The 16866-nt window shown below is 56.0% G+C and overlaps 13 non-coding genes and 1 pseudogene across 13 annotated transcripts; all 14 read left to right on the forward strand.

Annotated features, from left to right (window-relative positions):
* The first annotated feature begins 5500 nt into the window (after positions 1–5500).
* Positions 5501–5647, forward strand: LOC141056691 (U1 spliceosomal RNA; annotated as a pseudogene).
* A 633-nt stretch (positions 5648–6280) lies between these two features.
* On the forward strand, positions 6281–6444 carry LOC141056484 (U1 spliceosomal RNA). Its single transcript, XR_012221703.1, has one exon. It is a non-coding gene; the product is annotated as a U1 spliceosomal RNA (small nuclear RNA).
* A 639-nt stretch (positions 6445–7083) lies between these two features.
* Positions 7084–7247, forward strand: LOC141056485 (U1 spliceosomal RNA). Its single transcript, XR_012221704.1, has one exon. It is a non-coding gene; the product is annotated as a U1 spliceosomal RNA (small nuclear RNA).
* A 639-nt stretch (positions 7248–7886) lies between these two features.
* On the forward strand, positions 7887–8050 carry LOC141056486 (U1 spliceosomal RNA). Its single transcript, XR_012221705.1, has one exon. It is a non-coding gene; the product is annotated as a U1 spliceosomal RNA (small nuclear RNA).
* Positions 8051–8689: 639 nt separating this feature from the next.
* On the forward strand, positions 8690–8853 carry LOC141056487 (U1 spliceosomal RNA). The gene has a single exon (XR_012221706.1). It is a non-coding gene; the product is annotated as a U1 spliceosomal RNA (small nuclear RNA).
* A 630-nt stretch (positions 8854–9483) lies between these two features.
* Positions 9484–9647, forward strand: LOC141056488 (U1 spliceosomal RNA). The gene has a single exon (XR_012221707.1). It is a non-coding gene; the product is annotated as a U1 spliceosomal RNA (small nuclear RNA).
* A 633-nt stretch (positions 9648–10280) lies between these two features.
* On the forward strand, positions 10281–10444 carry LOC141056489 (U1 spliceosomal RNA). The gene has a single exon (XR_012221708.1). It is a non-coding gene; the product is annotated as a U1 spliceosomal RNA (small nuclear RNA).
* A 639-nt stretch (positions 10445–11083) lies between these two features.
* On the forward strand, positions 11084–11247 carry LOC141056492 (U1 spliceosomal RNA). The gene has a single exon (XR_012221710.1). It is a non-coding gene; the product is annotated as a U1 spliceosomal RNA (small nuclear RNA).
* Positions 11248–11886: 639 nt separating this feature from the next.
* On the forward strand, positions 11887–12050 carry LOC141056493 (U1 spliceosomal RNA). The gene has a single exon (XR_012221711.1). It is a non-coding gene; the product is annotated as a U1 spliceosomal RNA (small nuclear RNA).
* Positions 12051–12689: 639 nt separating this feature from the next.
* On the forward strand, positions 12690–12853 carry LOC141056494 (U1 spliceosomal RNA). The gene has a single exon (XR_012221712.1). It is a non-coding gene; the product is annotated as a U1 spliceosomal RNA (small nuclear RNA).
* Positions 12854–13492: 639 nt separating this feature from the next.
* Positions 13493–13656, forward strand: LOC141056495 (U1 spliceosomal RNA). Its single transcript, XR_012221713.1, has one exon. It is a non-coding gene; the product is annotated as a U1 spliceosomal RNA (small nuclear RNA).
* A 630-nt stretch (positions 13657–14286) lies between these two features.
* Positions 14287–14450, forward strand: LOC141056496 (U1 spliceosomal RNA). Its single transcript, XR_012221714.1, has one exon. It is a non-coding gene; the product is annotated as a U1 spliceosomal RNA (small nuclear RNA).
* Positions 14451–15089: 639 nt separating this feature from the next.
* On the forward strand, positions 15090–15253 carry LOC141056497 (U1 spliceosomal RNA). The gene has a single exon (XR_012221715.1). It is a non-coding gene; the product is annotated as a U1 spliceosomal RNA (small nuclear RNA).
* A 636-nt stretch (positions 15254–15889) lies between these two features.
* On the forward strand, positions 15890–16053 carry LOC141056498 (U1 spliceosomal RNA). Its single transcript, XR_012221716.1, has one exon. It is a non-coding gene; the product is annotated as a U1 spliceosomal RNA (small nuclear RNA).
* Positions 16054–16866: the final 813 nt, after the last annotated feature.

Below are 16866 nucleotides of genomic sequence, written 5' to 3' on the forward strand. Positions count from 1 at the left end.
GCCACTGGGCCGGGAGGAGGAGGGGGGCAGCAGCAGCAGCAGCTGGAGCTGTCTGCATGTTCCCCGGGTGGGAGCAGCGGCGTGAGCGAGGCTGGGGTGGAGCCAATGGCCCTACATGCAAATGACTCTGGCTGCTGCTGGGCATCTTGGACGGCTTGGGACTCAGTCGAGCTCGGCCTGCCCCGTGGGGGTTGGACCGGGCGCCAGCCAGCGCCTCCCACTCAACGAGCCTCCGGGCGGCCTGCGCCCTACGCCAAGACACCCCCTCCCCTTCGGGCACGAGACTCCGCGATGTTGGAGAGCTGCGTCGGAGGGCCGCTCGTCGGACCGGCGGGCCCCAACTCATACTTACCTGGCAGGGGAGATACCATTCTCTCCGGGTGAGTACCGCTTCTCAGCCTTCTGATGAGCAGCAGTGGTGGGAGACTACTTCTGTTTCTTGTTGGGTGGCGGTTGCGATCGGGGTTCCCCTTGTGGGGCCCTGGTGTGCGATAGAGTGGCGGCTGTGTTTATCTGCTGTGAAAATGGTGGAGAAGACACGTGGATTAGAGGACTCCGTCCGTCTGCAGGTTCTGTCTGGACATGAGGAAGAAATTGGCCTGGACCAAATTTGTATGAATGTTTTGAAGAACATAAGAAGCCTTAAGGTAACAGATGTATTGGCACTGCAGGATTTTCAAAAGCAGGGAATTTATGATATCACTTTTGTTTCCTTGGGCATATGTCAGAAAGTTTACATGGAGCTTGTGCGGATGAAGGAGAAGAAGGAAGTGGAATGCTTGGAGTTTATTGCTGTGGAGCCCCTTTTTCAGCAGACTTACAAATATGTTGTGGTACATATGTATAATCCCAAGGTTCCAGATGATACTATAACCCATTTTTTGAGAAGATACTGTTATGAAGTCAAATTTCTGGGGAGGATGAAAAATAGGCATAACTATTACAATGGCAAAAGAAGATACTTGGTAAAACTAATTCCTGATGCAACAGCTATTGGGGGTGCTTTGAGCATTCCTGCACAATTTTCCATTGGGGGTGAGAGGGGTTTTTGTTTCTACACTGGACAAATTGAATACTGTAGAAAGTGTCATATGTATGGACATGTGCAGAAAGATTGCCCAGTGCAAGGGATTGTTTGTAAGAACTGTGGGAAGCCTGACCACATGGTGGATAGTTGCCCTGAGGCAAAGGTGTGTGACTTGTGTGGGTTGGAAGGGCATTTTGCCAGGAAATGTAGATTGTGGACTCAGATTCCCAAGTCCTATGCGGATGCAACTAGTGGTCAATGGGGAAATAAGAGTGATGGTAAGAGTGGTGATGCTTCTGAACACGGATGTACTAAGGATGAGAAAAGTGAGTTCGGTGGAAAAGGGAAACCTGAACATTGTGTTGGTGTGATAGTTTCAAATGCAGCTAAAGTGCAAAAGGGTCAGAAACAAAATGGTGGAAGGAAAGTGGGCCATGTTGGATCTAAGATGGAGGAAGGTGGGAGTGGTCAAAAAGGGGGAACAGATTTTCAGAGCTCTCCTATAATTGATCTGGGTAAGGCCAAGGATGCAATGGACACTGTGTCTGAAGGACAGGGCCTTGGTGGTGACTTGGGATATGCTAATGCAGCCATATGTGTAGACCATGTAGTGGAGGAAGGAAATGGGGAAGGAATGGAGTTTCAGGATGAGGAGGAGGAGGATTCAGATAGGACGCTCACACCTGGGCAGAGGGATGAGGGGACTAGTAGTAGTGGTGAAAGTGATTTTGACGAAGATGATGGGGAGGATGAGGAGGAGGATGAGAAAATGGCTTCCTCGCTCAGTAAAAAGAGTAGAATGGAGGGGTGTTGGTTTGGTGGGCAGGGAGATCCTGTCTCTCCAATGCCTGGTGGCTCTAACAGGGGCTCAGATCCTGAGTCGCCTGATATATGTAGAAAAGTGGATGGTAGGAATACGCCTTTGTTTAAATCATGATGGAGAATGTATGGTGGAGAATAATTTTTTTCGCCACGATGAGTCTATGTGTTGCTTCCCTGAATGTGCGGGGGATTAGTTCCACCACTAGGAGAGCAGGTATATTAGATTATATGGAGGGGGTGGATGCGGACATTATATGTCTGCAGGAATGTGCAATTAAAGCTTCACCGCATGCAAGTGAATGGACAAGGGGTCAATCCTTTTGGTCTCCTTGTACAGACAACAAAAATGAAGGTGTAGGCATACTATTGAAAAATAATAATTTAAAAGTATTACAGTTCAAAATTATTATACCTGGAAGATGTTTGTTTTTGTTAGTGGATTTCTTAGGTCACCGGGTAAGGGTGTTTAATATTTACGCCCCTGCTGACAAGCAAGCACGTGTGTCCTTTTTGGAGTCGGTAAAGCTGTTTCTGCCAGGTAGAGATTTTTCTATAATAGCTGGTGATTTTAATTGTATTAGATCCGCAAATGATCGTAAGAGCTTTGCAGAATTCAGGACTGATGTGACTTCCAACCTGTTAAATCAATTGGTGCAGGATTTACGCTACACGGATGTGGGTTTGACAGTTCGGCCTACTGAAAACAAGTTTACATTCGAAGCAGACAGTGGGCGTTGTAGTTCCCGGATTGATTATGTGTTTGTGTCTGAAGGGATCAAAGTGGCCAAATGCAATCATGTGATGAACATTTTTTCTGACCACAAGATGGTAGTGGCAGATCTGTGTATTGCTGAGTCCCTGGCTTTTGGCAAGGGTCTCTGGAAGCTAAACGTAAGCTTGCTGCAAGAAGAGGATGTGAGAGGTGGTTTTAAAAACGTGTTTACATTCTGTGTGTCTGAACAGCACCGTTTCAAAAATCTGTTGGAATGGTGGGACTGGGCAAAGGAGAAATTTGCACATTATTTTAAAGGGGTGTGTTCTAAAAGGGCAAAAGCTAAAAGAGAGCAAGAGGCAGCAACAATTTCAAAGATGGAGGCGCTCTATAAGTTTAAAAGAGCGGGGATGGAGGTGGATCGTGAGATTGCTGATTTGAAAGAGGATTTTAAAAAAACATTAATTGAAAAAGGAAAGTCTATTGTTTTTAAAGCGAAAATACAGCACATGGAAGAAGATGAGCAATGTACGAGATATTTTTTTAAGAAATGTTTTAAGCCTAAAGGAGTTTTTAAGTCTGTTTTTACTCCTGCAGGTGAGAAGTGTGGTGAGGAAATGATCGATGGTATACATTCCTTTTATAAAATACTTTTTTCGAATGATAGCAGAGCCAGTGATGCAGAAATTAATGGTTATTGTAATATTTTGGCTGACAATATCCATGAAGAAAAGGTGTCTTCTCTAAGTGATGGGTTCAGAAAGGATGAAGTGAGGCGTGCTGTGGATGGGCTGGCAAAAGGGAAGACACCTGGTTGTGATGGCCTTCCAGTGGAATTTTATGTGGTATTTTGGGATATTTTAGATGTGGAACTTTATCGGGTGGTGGAATATGTTTTTACTCATGCGGTTTTGTCTGACTCTATGCGTAGAGGGATTGTCACTTTAATACATAAGAAGGGTGAAGTGAGAGAAATTAAAAACTGGAGGCCAATAACTTTGCTCAATTGTGATTACAAGATTATTTCCAAAATTGTAGCAAATAGAGTGAGTGATGTAATAATAGATATGGTGGGTGAATACCAAGCATGTGCGGTGCCAGGTAGGAGAATCTCGGATAACTTGGTGCTTTTAAGGGACTTAATTTATCACGCTAATTTTAATAAGAACCCCCTTCTCGTACAGTCAGTGGACCTGGAAAAAGCTTTTGATAAAGTTTCACATAGATTCTTGTTTGCTGCACTTAGACATCTTGGGATCCCCATTAAATTATTGAATATTATTAAGTCTTTTTATTGCGGAGTTAGTAGTCAGATTTTAATTAATGGTCATGTGAGTTCTAGTTTTAATATTCTATCGGGGGTTAGGCAAGGGTGCCCTTTATCACCAATCCTTTTTATTTGTGTGGTTGAAGCTCTTTTAAAAAGCGTGCAAGTCGATAAGTGTGTGGCTGGTGCTTTTATACCTGGAGGAATGGGGGGGCCCGTCAAGTCATTAAGTTACATGGATGACATTGTTTTTATTTGTGGTTCACAAGCTGAGCTTAATAGGATAAATCTTCACATAAGAATTTTTTGTGGTGTGGCTGGAATGGCTGTAAATTGGAATAAGTGTCAGTTTTGCAACTTTGGGAGGCAGGTGGATGTCAGTGTGGTGGGAGTAGAAAGAAAAAAAGAGATGGAAGTTCTTGGTGTAATTTTTGAAAAGGAACTTAAAGGGAAGAAGAGCCTGATGATCTTGGAAAACAAAATGGAGCAGAAACTGAATTATTGGAAATTAAGGAACCTGTCCCTGAGAGGTAAGGTACTTATTGTGAAGTCGGTGATCCTTCCTTTACTGCTATACACTGCTATGATATTTCTGCCTGCGAGTTTGTGGACTAAGAGAGTTACAAGGAAACTGTTTACCTTTTTTTGGGGGTCAAAGATGGAGAAATTAAGGAGAGAAAAGGTGATGCTTTCTGTGGAAATGGGCGGCTGTGATTTTCCCAATATCGAAAGATTTTTAAAGATGTATTATTTTTTAAATATTTATAGACTTTCCCAGGGGAAAAGTAAGGCTGCTGACATGTGCAGGTTTTTGGCAGGTTGGCTATTTCAGAAATGGAGCTGGTGTGAGAAGGATTTGAGGAAGCCAGTTGCGTTTGTTGTGCCGTCCTTTTACGTAGTACTTAAGTCCTTCTATGATCAAATTGGTTTAAGCTCCACAGATAGACCTGATAAAAGAAATCTTGCTAAGAGACTAAAGGAGGGTGAATCTTTATGTGATGTGCCATCCTGCAATATTGCGCAATCAAAGCAAGTCTGGAAGCTCTTTTTTATTATAGGGATCAGCAATCGGCAAAAGGACGTAACCTGGATGGCATTACAAGGATGTTTGCCAACACGAGCTTTTCTGAGCAGGAGAGGGATAAGGGTTCAAGAAGTTTGTCCAAGGGAGGGATGTAAGGATCCAGAGACAATACAGCACATTTTTTGGGACTGTTTTTATGCAAAAAAAGTTTTTACCCTTTTATCTCGGATTTTTATTGCTCTTGTTGGATTCCATTGCTTTAATTTTGGAAGGATTTTAACAGGTCAAGACTTTAACCACTTGGAACGGAGACGGATGAGTTGGATTATTTTTGTCATATATAAGGAAGTTTTGTGGGATGCACGGAATCTGGTCATTTTTAAAAAGGTGTGTCTCTCTCCAGTTGAATGTAAGAATATTTTTCTTGCCAGGTTGTTTTATGTTTATATATTAGATAAAAAGAGACTTGGTGAAAAAACAGCAGAGGCATTTTGGAAGTATTCGCAGTGGAAGGAGCTGTTACAGTAAGTAAGATTTGATCCTTTTGGTGATTGGGATTGCTTTTTTGTTTTCTGGTAGAAGGTTTTTTTTCCATATGATGATCTGGAAACTTGTTACTTGAACAAGCAAATGATGCAAGAGTTAATGAGAGTTCCAATCTGAGGAAAAAGGTTCTCCCAGGGTGAGGCTCATCCATTGCACTCCGGGTGTGCTGACCCCTGCGATTTCCCCAAATGCGGGAAACTCGACTGCATAATTTGTGGTAGTGGGGGACTGCGTTCGCGCTTTCCCCTGATTTCCTCTGGTCAAAGACAGAAGCCGACCCACCGAAAGAAACGTGCTCTGGCAGAGCCGCACGTCACGTCACACCTGTTGCCAGAGCTAGAATACTTTGGAGCAGCTCAAAGCGGCGTCAGTTGTGGCCTTTGGCTCCCCCTTGTGGGGGAGGCCTGCCACAACTTCCGTGCATCGCTGTGTGTCTTTTTGCTTGGCTTGTCTGTTCCTTGCTGCCTTTGGCCCTTTTGGGGCTCCCTGGGCTGGTGGGGATTGATCAGCTCGCCTGCGTCTTATTCACTTGGCCACTGGGCCGGGAGGAGGAGGGGGGCAGCAGCAGCAGCAGCAGCAGCTGGAGCTGTCTGCATGTTCCCCGGGTGGGAGCAGCGGCGTGAGCGAGGCTGGGGTGGAGCCAATGGCCCTACATGCAAATGACTCTGGCTGCTGCTGGGCATCTTGGACGGCTTGGGACTCAGTCGAGCTCGGCCTGCCCCGTGGGGGTTGGACCGGGCGCCAGCCAGCGCCTCCCACTCAACGAGCCTCCGGGCGGCCTGCGCCCTACGCCAAGACACCCCCTCCCCTTCGGGCACGAGACTCCGCGATGTTGGAGAGCTGCGTCGGAGGGCCGCTCGTCGGACCGGCGGGCCCCAACTCATACTTACCTGGCAGGGGAGATACCATGATCACTAAGGTGGTTCTCCCAGGGTGAGGCTCATCCATTGCACTCCGGGTGTGCTGACCCCTGCGATTTCCCCAAATGCGGGAAACTCGACTGCATAATTTGTGGTAGTGGGGGACTGCGTTCGCGCTTTCCCCTGATTTCCTCTGGTCAAAGACAGAAGCCGACCCACCGAAAGAAACGTGCTCTGGCAGAGCCGCACGTCACGTCACACCTGTTGCCAGAGCTAGAATACTTTGGAGCAGCTCAAAGCGGCGTCAGTTGTGGCCTTTGGCTCCCCCTTGTGGGGGAGGCCTGCCACAACTTCCGTGCATCGCTGTGTGTCTTTTTGCTTGGCTTGTCTGTTCCTTGCTGCCTTTGGCCCTTTTGGGGCTCCCTGGGCTGGTGGGGATTGATCAGCTCGCCTGCGTCTTATTCACTTGGCCACTGGGCCGGGAGGAGGAGGGGGGCAGCAGCAGCAGCAGCAGCAGCAGCAGCTGGAGCTGTCTGCATGTTCCCCGGGTGGGAGCAGCGGCGTGAGCGAGGCTGGGGTGGAGCCAATGGCCCTACATGCAAATGACTCTGGCTGCTGCTGGGCATCTTGGACGGCTTGGGACTCAGTCGAGCTCGGCCTGCCCCGTGGGGGTTGGACCGGGCGCCAGCCAGCGCCTCCCACTCAACGAGCCTCCGGGCGGCCTGCGCCCTACGCCAAGACACCCCCTCCCCTTCGGGCACGAGACTCCGCGATGTTGGAGAGCTGCGTCGGAGGGCCGCTCGTCGGACCGGCGGGCCCCAACTCATACTTACCTGGCAGGGGAGATACCATGATCACTAAGGTGGTTCTCCCAGGGTGAGGCTCATCCATTGCACTCCGGGTGTGCTGACCCCTGCGATTTCCCCAAATGCGGGAAACTCGACTGCATAATTTGTGGTAGTGGGGGACTGCGTTCGCGCTTTCCCCTGATTTCCTCTGGTCAAAGACAGAAGCCGACCCACCGAAAGAAACGTGCTCTGGCAGAGCCGCACGTCACGTCACACCTGTTGCCAGAGCTAGAATACTTTGGAGCAGCTCAAAGCGGCGTCAGTTGTGGCCTTTGGCTCCCCCTTGTGGGGGAGGCCTGCCACAACTTCCGTGCATCGCTGTGTGTCTTTTTGCTTGGCTTGTCTGTTCCTTGCTGCCTTTGGCCCTTTTGGGGCTCCCTGGGCTGGTGGGGATTGATCAGCTCGCCTGCATCTTATTCACTTGGCCACTGGGCCGGGAGGAGGAGGGGGGCAGCAGCAGCAGCAGCAGCAGCAGCAGCTGGAGCTGTCTGCATGTTCCCCGGGTGGGAGCAGCGGCGTGAGCGAGGCTGGGGTGGAGCCAATGGCCCTACATGCAAATGACTCTGGCTGCTGCTGGGCATCTTGGACGGCTTGGGACTCAGTCGAGCTCGGCCTGCCCCGTGGGGGTTGGACCGGGCGCCAGCCAGCGCCTCCCACTCAACGAGCCTCCGGGCGGCCTGCGCCCTACGCCAAGACACCCCCTCCCCTTCGGGCACGAGACTCCGCGATGTTGGAGAGCTGCGTCGGAGGGCCGCTCGTCGGACCGGCGGGCCCCAACTCATACTTACCTGGCAGGGGAGATACCATGATCACTAAGGTGGTTCTCCCAGGGTGAGGCTCATCCATTGCACTCCGGGTGTGCTGACCCCTGCGATTTCCCCAAATGCGGGAAACTCGACTGCATAATTTGTGGTAGTGGGGGACTGCGTTCGCGCTTTCCCCTGATTTCCTCTGGTCAAAGACAGAAGCCGACCCACCGAAAGAAACGTGCTCTGGCAGAGCCGCACGTCACGTCACACCTGTTGCCAGAGCTAGAATACTTTGGAGCAGCTCAAAGCGGCGTCAGTTGTGGCCTTTGGCTCCCCCTTGTGGGGGAGGCCTGCCACAACTTCCGTGCATCGCTGTGTGTCTTTTTGCTTGGCTTGTCTGTTCCTTGCTGCCTTTGGCCCTTTTGGGGCTCCCTGGGCTGGTGGGGATTGATCAGCTCGCCTGCATCTTATTCACTTGGCCACTGGGCCGGGAGGAGGAGGGGGGCAGCAGCAGCAGCAGCAGCAGCAGCAGCTGGAGCTGTCTGCATGTTCCCCGGGTGGGAGCAGCGGCGTGAGCGAGGCTGGGGTGGAGCCAATGGCCCTACATGCAAATGACTCTGGCTGCTGCTGGGCATCTTGGACGGCTTGGGACTCAGTCGAGCTCGGCCTGCCCCGTGGGGGTTGGACCGGGCGCCAGCCAGCGCCTCCCACTCAACGAGCCTCCGGGCGGCCTGCGCCCTACGCCAAGACACCCCCTCCCCTTCGGGCACGAGACTCCGCGATGTTGGAGAGCTGCGTCGGAGGGCCGCTCGTCGGACCGGCGGGCCCCAACTCATACTTACCTGGCAGGGGAGATACCATGATCACTAAGGTGGTTCTCCCAGGGTGAGGCTCATCCATTGCACTCCGGGTGTGCTGACCCCTGCGATTTCCCCAAATGCGGGAAACTCGACTGCATAATTTGTGGTAGTGGGGGACTGCGTTCGCGCTTTCCCCTGATTTCCTCTGGTCAAAGACAGAAGCCGACCCACCGAAAGAAACGTGCTCTGGCAGAGCCGCACGTCACGTCACACCTGTTGCCAGAGCTAGAATACTTTGGAGCAGCTCAAAGCGGCGTCAGTTGTGGCCTTTGGCTCCCCCTTGTGGGGGAGGCCTGCCACAACTTCCGTGCATCGCTGTGTGTCTTTTTGCTTGGCTTGTCTGTTCCTTGCTGCCTTTGGCCCTTTTGGGGCTCCCTGGGCTGGTGGGGATTGATCAGCTCGCCTGCGTCTTATTCACTTGGCCACTGGGCCGGGAGGAGGAGGGGGGCAGCAGCAGCAGCAGCAGCTGGAGCTGTCTGCATGTTCCCCGGGTGGGAGCAGCGGCGTGAGCGAGGCTGGGGTGGAGCCAATGGCCCTACATGCAAATGACTCTGGCTGCTGCTGGGCATCTTGGACGGCTTGGGACTCAGTCGAGCTCGGCCTGCCCCGTGGGGGTTGGACCGGGCGCCAGCCAGCGCCTCCCACTCAACGAGCCTCCGGGCGGCCTGCGCCCTACGCCAAGACACCCCCTCCCCTTCGGGCACGAGACTCCGCGATGTTGGAGAGCTGCGTCGGAGGGCCGCTCGTCGGACCGGCGGGCCCCAACTCATACTTACCTGGCAGGGGAGATACCATGATCACTAAGGTGGTTCTCCCAGGGTGAGGCTCATCCATTGCACTCCGGGTGTGCTGACCCCTGCGATTTCCCCAAATGCGGGAAACTCGACTGCATAATTTGTGGTAGTGGGGGACTGCGTTCGCGCTTTCCCCTGATTTCCTCTGGTCAAAGACAGAAGCCGACCCACCGAAAGAAACGTGCTCTGGCAGAGCCGCACGTCACGTCACACCTGTTGCCAGAGCTAGAATACTTTGGAGCAGCTCAAAGCGGCGTCAGTTGTGGCCTTTGGCTCCCCCTTGTGGGGGAGGCCTGCCACAACTTCCGTGCATCGCTGTGTGTCTTTTTGCTTGGCTTGTCTGTTCCTTGCTGCCTTTGGCCCTTTTGGGGCTCCCTGGGCTGGTGGGGATTGATCAGCTCGCCTGCGTCTTATTCACTTGGCCACTGGGCCGGGAGGAGGAGGGGGGCAGCAGCAGCAGCAGCAGCAGCTGGAGCTGTCTGCATGTTCCCCGGGTGGGAGCAGCGGCGTGAGCGAGGCTGGGGTGGAGCCAATGGCCCTACATGCAAATGACTCTGGCTGCTGCTGGGCATCTTGGACGGCTTGGGACTCAGTCGAGCTCGGCCTGCCCCGTGGGGGTTGGACCGGGCGCCAGCCAGCGCCTCCCACTCAACGAGCCTCCGGGCGGCCTGCGCCCTACGCCAAGACACCCCCTCCCCTTCGGGCACGAGACTCCGCGATGTTGGAGAGCTGCGTCGGAGGGCCGCTCGTCGGACCGGCGGGCCCCAACTCATACTTACCTGGCAGGGGAGATACCATGATCACTAAGGTGGTTCTCCCAGGGTGAGGCTCATCCATTGCACTCCGGGTGTGCTGACCCCTGCGATTTCCCCAAATGCGGGAAACTCGACTGCATAATTTGTGGTAGTGGGGGACTGCGTTCGCGCTTTCCCCTGATTTCCTCTGGTCAAAGACAGAAGCCGACCCACCGAAAGAAACGTGCTCTGGCAGAGCCGCACGTCACGTCACACCTGTTGCCAGAGCTAGAATACTTTGGAGCAGCTCAAAGCGGCGTCAGTTGTGGCCTTTGGCTCCCCCTTGTGGGGGAGGCCTGCCACAACTTCCGTGCATCGCTGTGTGTCTTTTTGCTTGGCTTGTCTGTTCCTTGCTGCCTTTGGCCCTTTTGGGGCTCCCTGGGCTGGTGGGGATTGATCAGCTCGCCTGCGTCTTATTCACTTGGCCACTGGGCCGGGAGGAGGAGGGGGGCAGCAGCAGCAGCAGCAGCAGCAGCAGCTGGAGCTGTCTGCATGTTCCCCGGGTGGGAGCAGCGGCGTGAGCGAGGCTGGGGTGGAGCCAATGGCCCTACATGCAAATGACTCTGGCTGCTGCTGGGCATCTTGGACGGCTTGGGACTCAGTCGAGCTCGGCCTGCCCCGTGGGGGTTGGACCGGGCGCCAGCCAGCGCCTCCCACTCAACGAGCCTCCGGGCGGCCTGCGCCCTACGCCAAGACACCCCCTCCCCTTCGGGCACGAGACTCCGCGATGTTGGAGAGCTGCGTCGGAGGGCCGCTCGTCGGACCGGCGGGCCCCAACTCATACTTACCTGGCAGGGGAGATACCATGATCACTAAGGTGGTTCTCCCAGGGTGAGGCTCATCCATTGCACTCCGGGTGTGCTGACCCCTGCGATTTCCCCAAATGCGGGAAACTCGACTGCATAATTTGTGGTAGTGGGGGACTGCGTTCGCGCTTTCCCCTGATTTCCTCTGGTCAAAGACAGAAGCCGACCCACCGAAAGAAACGTGCTCTGGCAGAGCCGCACGTCACGTCACACCTGTTGCCAGAGCTAGAATACTTTGGAGCAGCTCAAAGCGGCGTCAGTTGTGGCCTTTGGCTCCCCCTTGTGGGGGAGGCCTGCCACAACTTCCGTGCATCGCTGTGTGTCTTTTTGCTTGGCTTGTCTGTTCCTTGCTGCCTTTGGCCCTTTTGGGGCTCCCTGGGCTGGTGGGGATTGATCAGCTCGCCTGCGTCTTATTCACTTGGCCACTGGGCCGGGAGGAGGAGGGGGGCAGCAGCAGCAGCAGCAGCAGCAGCAGCTGGAGCTGTCTGCATGTTCCCCGGGTGGGAGCAGCGGCGTGAGCGAGGCTGGGGTGGAGCCAATGGCCCTACATGCAAATGACTCTGGCTGCTGCTGGGCATCTTGGACGGCTTGGGACTCAGTCGAGCTCGGCCTGCCCCGTGGGGGTTGGACCGGGCGCCAGCCAGCGCCTCCCACTCAACGAGCCTCCGGGCGGCCTGCGCCCTACGCCAAGACACCCCCTCCCCTTCGGGCACGAGACTCCGCGATGTTGGAGAGCTGCGTCGGAGGGCCGCTCGTCGGACCGGCGGGCCCCAACTCATACTTACCTGGCAGGGGAGATACCATGATCACTAAGGTGGTTCTCCCAGGGTGAGGCTCATCCATTGCACTCCGGGTGTGCTGACCCCTGCGATTTCCCCAAATGCGGGAAACTCGACTGCATAATTTGTGGTAGTGGGGGACTGCGTTCGCGCTTTCCCCTGATTTCCTCTGGTCAAAGACAGAAGCCGACCCACCGAAAGAAACGTGCTCTGGCAGAGCCGCACGTCACGTCACACCTGTTGCCAGAGCTAGAATACTTTGGAGCAGCTCAAAGCGGCGTCAGTTGTGGCCTTTGGCTCCCCCTTGTGGGGGAGGCCTGCCACAACTTCCGTGCATCGCTGTGTGTCTTTTTGCTTGGCTTGTCTGTTCCTTGCTGCCTTTGGCCCTTTTGGGGCTCCCTGGGCTGGTGGGGATTGATCAGCTCGCCTGCGTCTTATTCACTTGGCCACTGGGCCGGGAGGAGGAGGGGGGCAGCAGCAGCAGCAGCAGCAGCAGCAGCTGGAGCTGTCTGCATGTTCCCCGGGTGGGAGCAGCGGCGTGAGCGAGGCTGGGGTGGAGCCAATGGCCCTACATGCAAATGACTCTGGCTGCTGCTGGGCATCTTGGACGGCTTGGGACTCAGTCGAGCTCGGCCTGCCCCGTGGGGGTTGGACCGGGCGCCAGCCAGCGCCTCCCACTCAACGAGCCTCCGGGCGGCCTGCGCCCTACGCCAAGACACCCCCTCCCCTTCGGGCACGAGACTCCGCGATGTTGGAGAGCTGCGTTGGAGGGCCGCTCGTCGGACCGGCGGGCCCCAACTCATACTTACCTGGCAGGGGAGATACCATGATCACTAAGGTGGTTCTCCCAGGGTGAGGCTCATCCATTGCACTCCGGGTGTGCTGACCCCTGCGATTTCCCCAAATGCGGGAAACTCGACTGCATAATTTGTGGTAGTGGGGGACTGCGTTCGCGCTTTCCCCTGATTTCCTCTGGTCAAAGACAGAAGCCGACCCACCGAAAGAAACGTGCTCTGGCAGAGCCGCACGTCACGTCACACCTGTTGCCAGAGCTAGAATACTTTGGAGCAGCTCAAAGCGGCGTCAGTTGTGGCCTTTGGCTCCCCCTTGTGGGGGAGGCCTGCCACAACTTCCGTGCATCGCTGTGTGTCTTTTTGCTTGGCTTGTCTGTTCCTTGCTGCCTTTGGCCCTTTTGGGGCTCCCTGGGCTGGTGGGGATTGATCAGCTCGCCTGCGTCTTATTCACTTGGCCACTGGGCCGGGAGGAGGAGGGGGGCAGCAGCAGCAGCAGCAGCAGCAGCAGCTGGAGCTGTCTGCATGTTCCCCGGGTGGGAGCAGCGGCGTGAGCGAGGCTGGGGTGGAGCCAATGGCCCTACATGCAAATGACTCTGGCTGCTGCTGGGCATCTTGGACGGCTTGGGACTCAGTCGAGCTCGGCCTGCCCCGTGGGGGTTGGACCGGGCGCCAGCCAGCGCCTCCCACTCAACGAGCCTCCGGGCGGCCTGCGCCCTACGCCAAGACACCCCCTCCCCTTCGGGCACGAGACTCCGCGATGTTGGAGAGCTGCGTCGGAGGGCCGCTCGTCGGACCGGCGGGCCCCAACTCATACTTACCTGGCAGGGGAGATACCATGATCACTAAGGTGGTTCTCCCAGGGTGAGGCTCATCCATTGCACTCCGGGTGTGCTGACCCCTGCGATTTCCCCAAATGCGGGAAACTCGACTGCATAATTTGTGGTAGTGGGGGACTGCGTTCGCGCTTTCCCCTGATTTCCTCTGGTCAAAGACAGAAGCCGACCCACCGAAAGAAACGTGCTCTGGCAGAGCCGCACGTCACGTCACACCTGTTGCCAGAGCTAGAATACTTTGGAGCAGCTCAAAGCGGCGTCAGTTGTGGCCTTTGGCTCCCCCTTGTGGGGGAGGCCTGCCACAACTTCCGTGCATCGCTGTGTGTCTTTTTGCTTGGCTTGTCTGTTCCTTGCTGCCTTTGGCCCTTTTGGGGCTCCCTGGGCTGGTGGGGATTGATCAGCTCGCCTGCGTCTTATTCACTTGGCCACTGGGCCGGGAGGAGGAGGGGGGCAGCAGCAGCAGCAGCAGCTGGAGCTGTCTGCATGTTCCCCGGGTGGGAGCAGCGGCGTGAGCGAGGCTGGAGTGGAGCCAATGGCCCTACATGCAAATGACTCTGGCTGCTGCTGGGCATCTTGGACGGCTTGGGACTCAGTCGAGCTCGGCCTGCCCCGTGGGGGTTGGACCGGGCGCCAGCCAGCGCCTCCCACTCAACGAGCCTCCGGGCGGCCTGCGCCCTACGCCAAGACACCCCCTCCCCTTCGGGCACGAGACTCCGCGATGTTGGAGAGCTGCGTCGGAGGGCCGCTCGTCGGACCGGCGGGCCCCAACTCATACTTACCTGGCAGGGGAGATACCATGATCACTAAGGTGGTTCTCCCAGGGTGAGGCTCATCCATTGCACTCCGGGTGTGCTGACCCCTGCGATTTCCCCAAATGCGGGAAACTCGACTGCATAATTTGTGGTAGTGGGGGACTGCGTTCGCGCTTTCCCCTGATTTCCTCTGGTCAAAGACAGAAGCCGACCCACCGAAAGAAACGTGCTCTGGCAGAGCCGCACGTCACGTCACACCTGTTGCCAGAGCTAGAATACTTTGGAGCAGCTCAAAGCGGCGTCAGTTGTGGCCTTTGGCTCCCCCTTGTGGGGGAGGCCTGCCACAACTTCCGTGCATCGCTGTGTGTCTTTTTGCTTGGCTTGTCTGTTCCTTGCTGCCTTTGGCCCTTTTGGGGCTCCCTGGGCTGGTGGGGATTGATCAGCTCGCCTGCGTCTTATTCACTTGGCCACTGGGCCGGGAGGAGGAGGGGGGCAGCAGCAGCAGCAGCAGCAGCAGCAGCTGGAGCTGTCTGCATGTTCCCCGGGTGGGAGCAGCGGCGTGAGCGAGGCTGGGGTGGAGCCAATGGCCCTACATGCAAATGACTCTGGCTGCTGCTGGGCATCTTGGACGGCTTGGGACTCAGTCGAGCTTGGCCTGCCCCGTGGGGGTTGGACCGGGCGCCAGCCAGCGCCTCCCACTCAACGAGCCTCCGGGCGGCCTGCGCCCTACGCCAAGACACCCCCTCCCCTTCGGGCACGAGACTCCGCGATGTTGGAGAGCTGCGTCGGAGGGCCGCTCGTCGGACCGGCGGGCCCCAACTCATACTTACCTGGCAGGGGAGATACCATGATCACTAAGGTGGTTCTCCCAGGGTGAGGCTCATCCATTGCACTCCGGGTGTGCTGACCCCTGCGATTTCCCCAAATGCGGGAAACTCGACTGCATAATTTGTGGTAGTGGGGGACTGCGTTCGCGCTTTCCCCTGATTTCCTCTGGTCAAAGACAGAAGCCGACCCACCGAAAGAAACGTGCTCTGGCAGAGCCGCACGTCACGTCACACCTGTTGCCAGAGCTAGAATACTTTGGAGCAGCTCAAAGCGGCGTCAGTTGTGGCCTTTGGCTCCCCCTTGTGGGGGAGGCCTGCCACAACTTCCGTGCATCGCTGTGTGTCTTTTTGCTTGGCTTGTCTGTTCCTTGCTGCCTTTGGCCCTTTTGGGGCTCCCTGGGCTGGTGGGGATTGATCAGCTCGCCTGCGTCTTATTCACTTGGCCACTGGGCCGGGAGGAGGAGGGGGGCAGCAGCAGCAGCAGCAGCAGCAGCTGGAGCTGTCTGCATGTTCCCCGGGTGGGAGCAGCGGCGTGAGCGAGGCTGGGGTGGAGCCAATGGCCCTACATGCAAATGACTCTGGCTGCTGCTGGGCATCTTGGACGGCTTGGGACTCAGTCGAGCTCGGCCTGCCCCGTGGGGGTTGGACCGGGCGCCAGCCAGCGCCTCCCACTCAACGAGCCTCCGGGCGGCCTGCGCCCTACGCCAAGACACCCCCTCCCCTTCGGGCACGAGACTCCGCGATGTTGGAGAGCTGCGTCGGAGGGCCGCTCGTCGGACCGGCGGGCCCCAACTCATACTTACCTGGCAGGGGAGATACCATGATCACTAAGGTGGTTCTCCCAGGGTGAGGCTCATCCATTGCACTCCGGGTGTGCTGACCCCTGCGATTTCCCCAAATGCGGGAAACTCGACTGCATAATTTGTGGTAGTGGGGGACTGCGTTCGCGCTTTCCCCTGATTTCCTCTGGTCAAAGACAGAAGCCGACCCACCGAAAGAAACGTGCTCTGGCAGAGCCGCACGTCACGTCACACCTGTTGCCAGAGCTAGAATACTTTGGAGCAGCTCAAAGCGGCGTCAGTTGTGGCCTTTGGCTCCCCCTTGTGGGGGAGGCCTGCCACAACTTCCGTGCATCGCTGTGTGTCTTTTTGCTTGGCTTGTCTGTTCCTTGCTGCCTTTGGCCCTTTTGGGGCTCCCTGGGCTGGTGGGGATTGATCAGCTCGCCTGCGTCTTATTCACTTGGCCACTGGGCCGGGAGGAGGAGGGGGGCAGCAGCAGCAGCAGCAGCTGGAGCTGTCTGCATGTTCCCCGGGTGGGAGCAGCGGCGTGAGCGAGGCTGGGGTGGAGCCAATGGCCCTACATGCAAATGACTCTGGCTGCTGCTGGGCATCTTGGACGGCTTGGGACTCAGTCGAGCTCGGCCTGCCCCGTGGGGGTTGGACCGGGCGCCAGCCAGCGCCTCCCACTCAACGAGCCTCCGGGCGGCCTGCGCCCTACGCCAAGACACCCCCTCCCCTTCGGGCACGAGACTCCGCGATGTTGGAGAGCTGCGTCGGAGGGCCGCTCGTCGGACCGGCGGGCCCCAACTCATACTTACCTGGCAGGGGAGATACCATTCTCTCCGGGTGAGTACCGCTTCTCAGCCTTCTGATGAGCAGCAGTGGTGGGAGACTACTTCTGTTTCTTGTTGGGTGGCGGTTGCGATCGGGGTTCCCCTTGTGGGGCCCTGGTGTGCGATAGAGTGGCGGCTGTGTTTATCTGCTGTGAAAATG

Source organism: Dendrobates tinctorius, unplaced genomic scaffold (genome assembly GCF_039654945.1).
Source record: "Dendrobates tinctorius isolate UK_male_01 unplaced genomic scaffold, ASM3965494v1 ptg000197l, whole genome shotgun sequence".
Taxonomy (NCBI): Eukaryota; Metazoa; Chordata; class Amphibia; order Anura; family Dendrobatidae; genus Dendrobates; species Dendrobates tinctorius.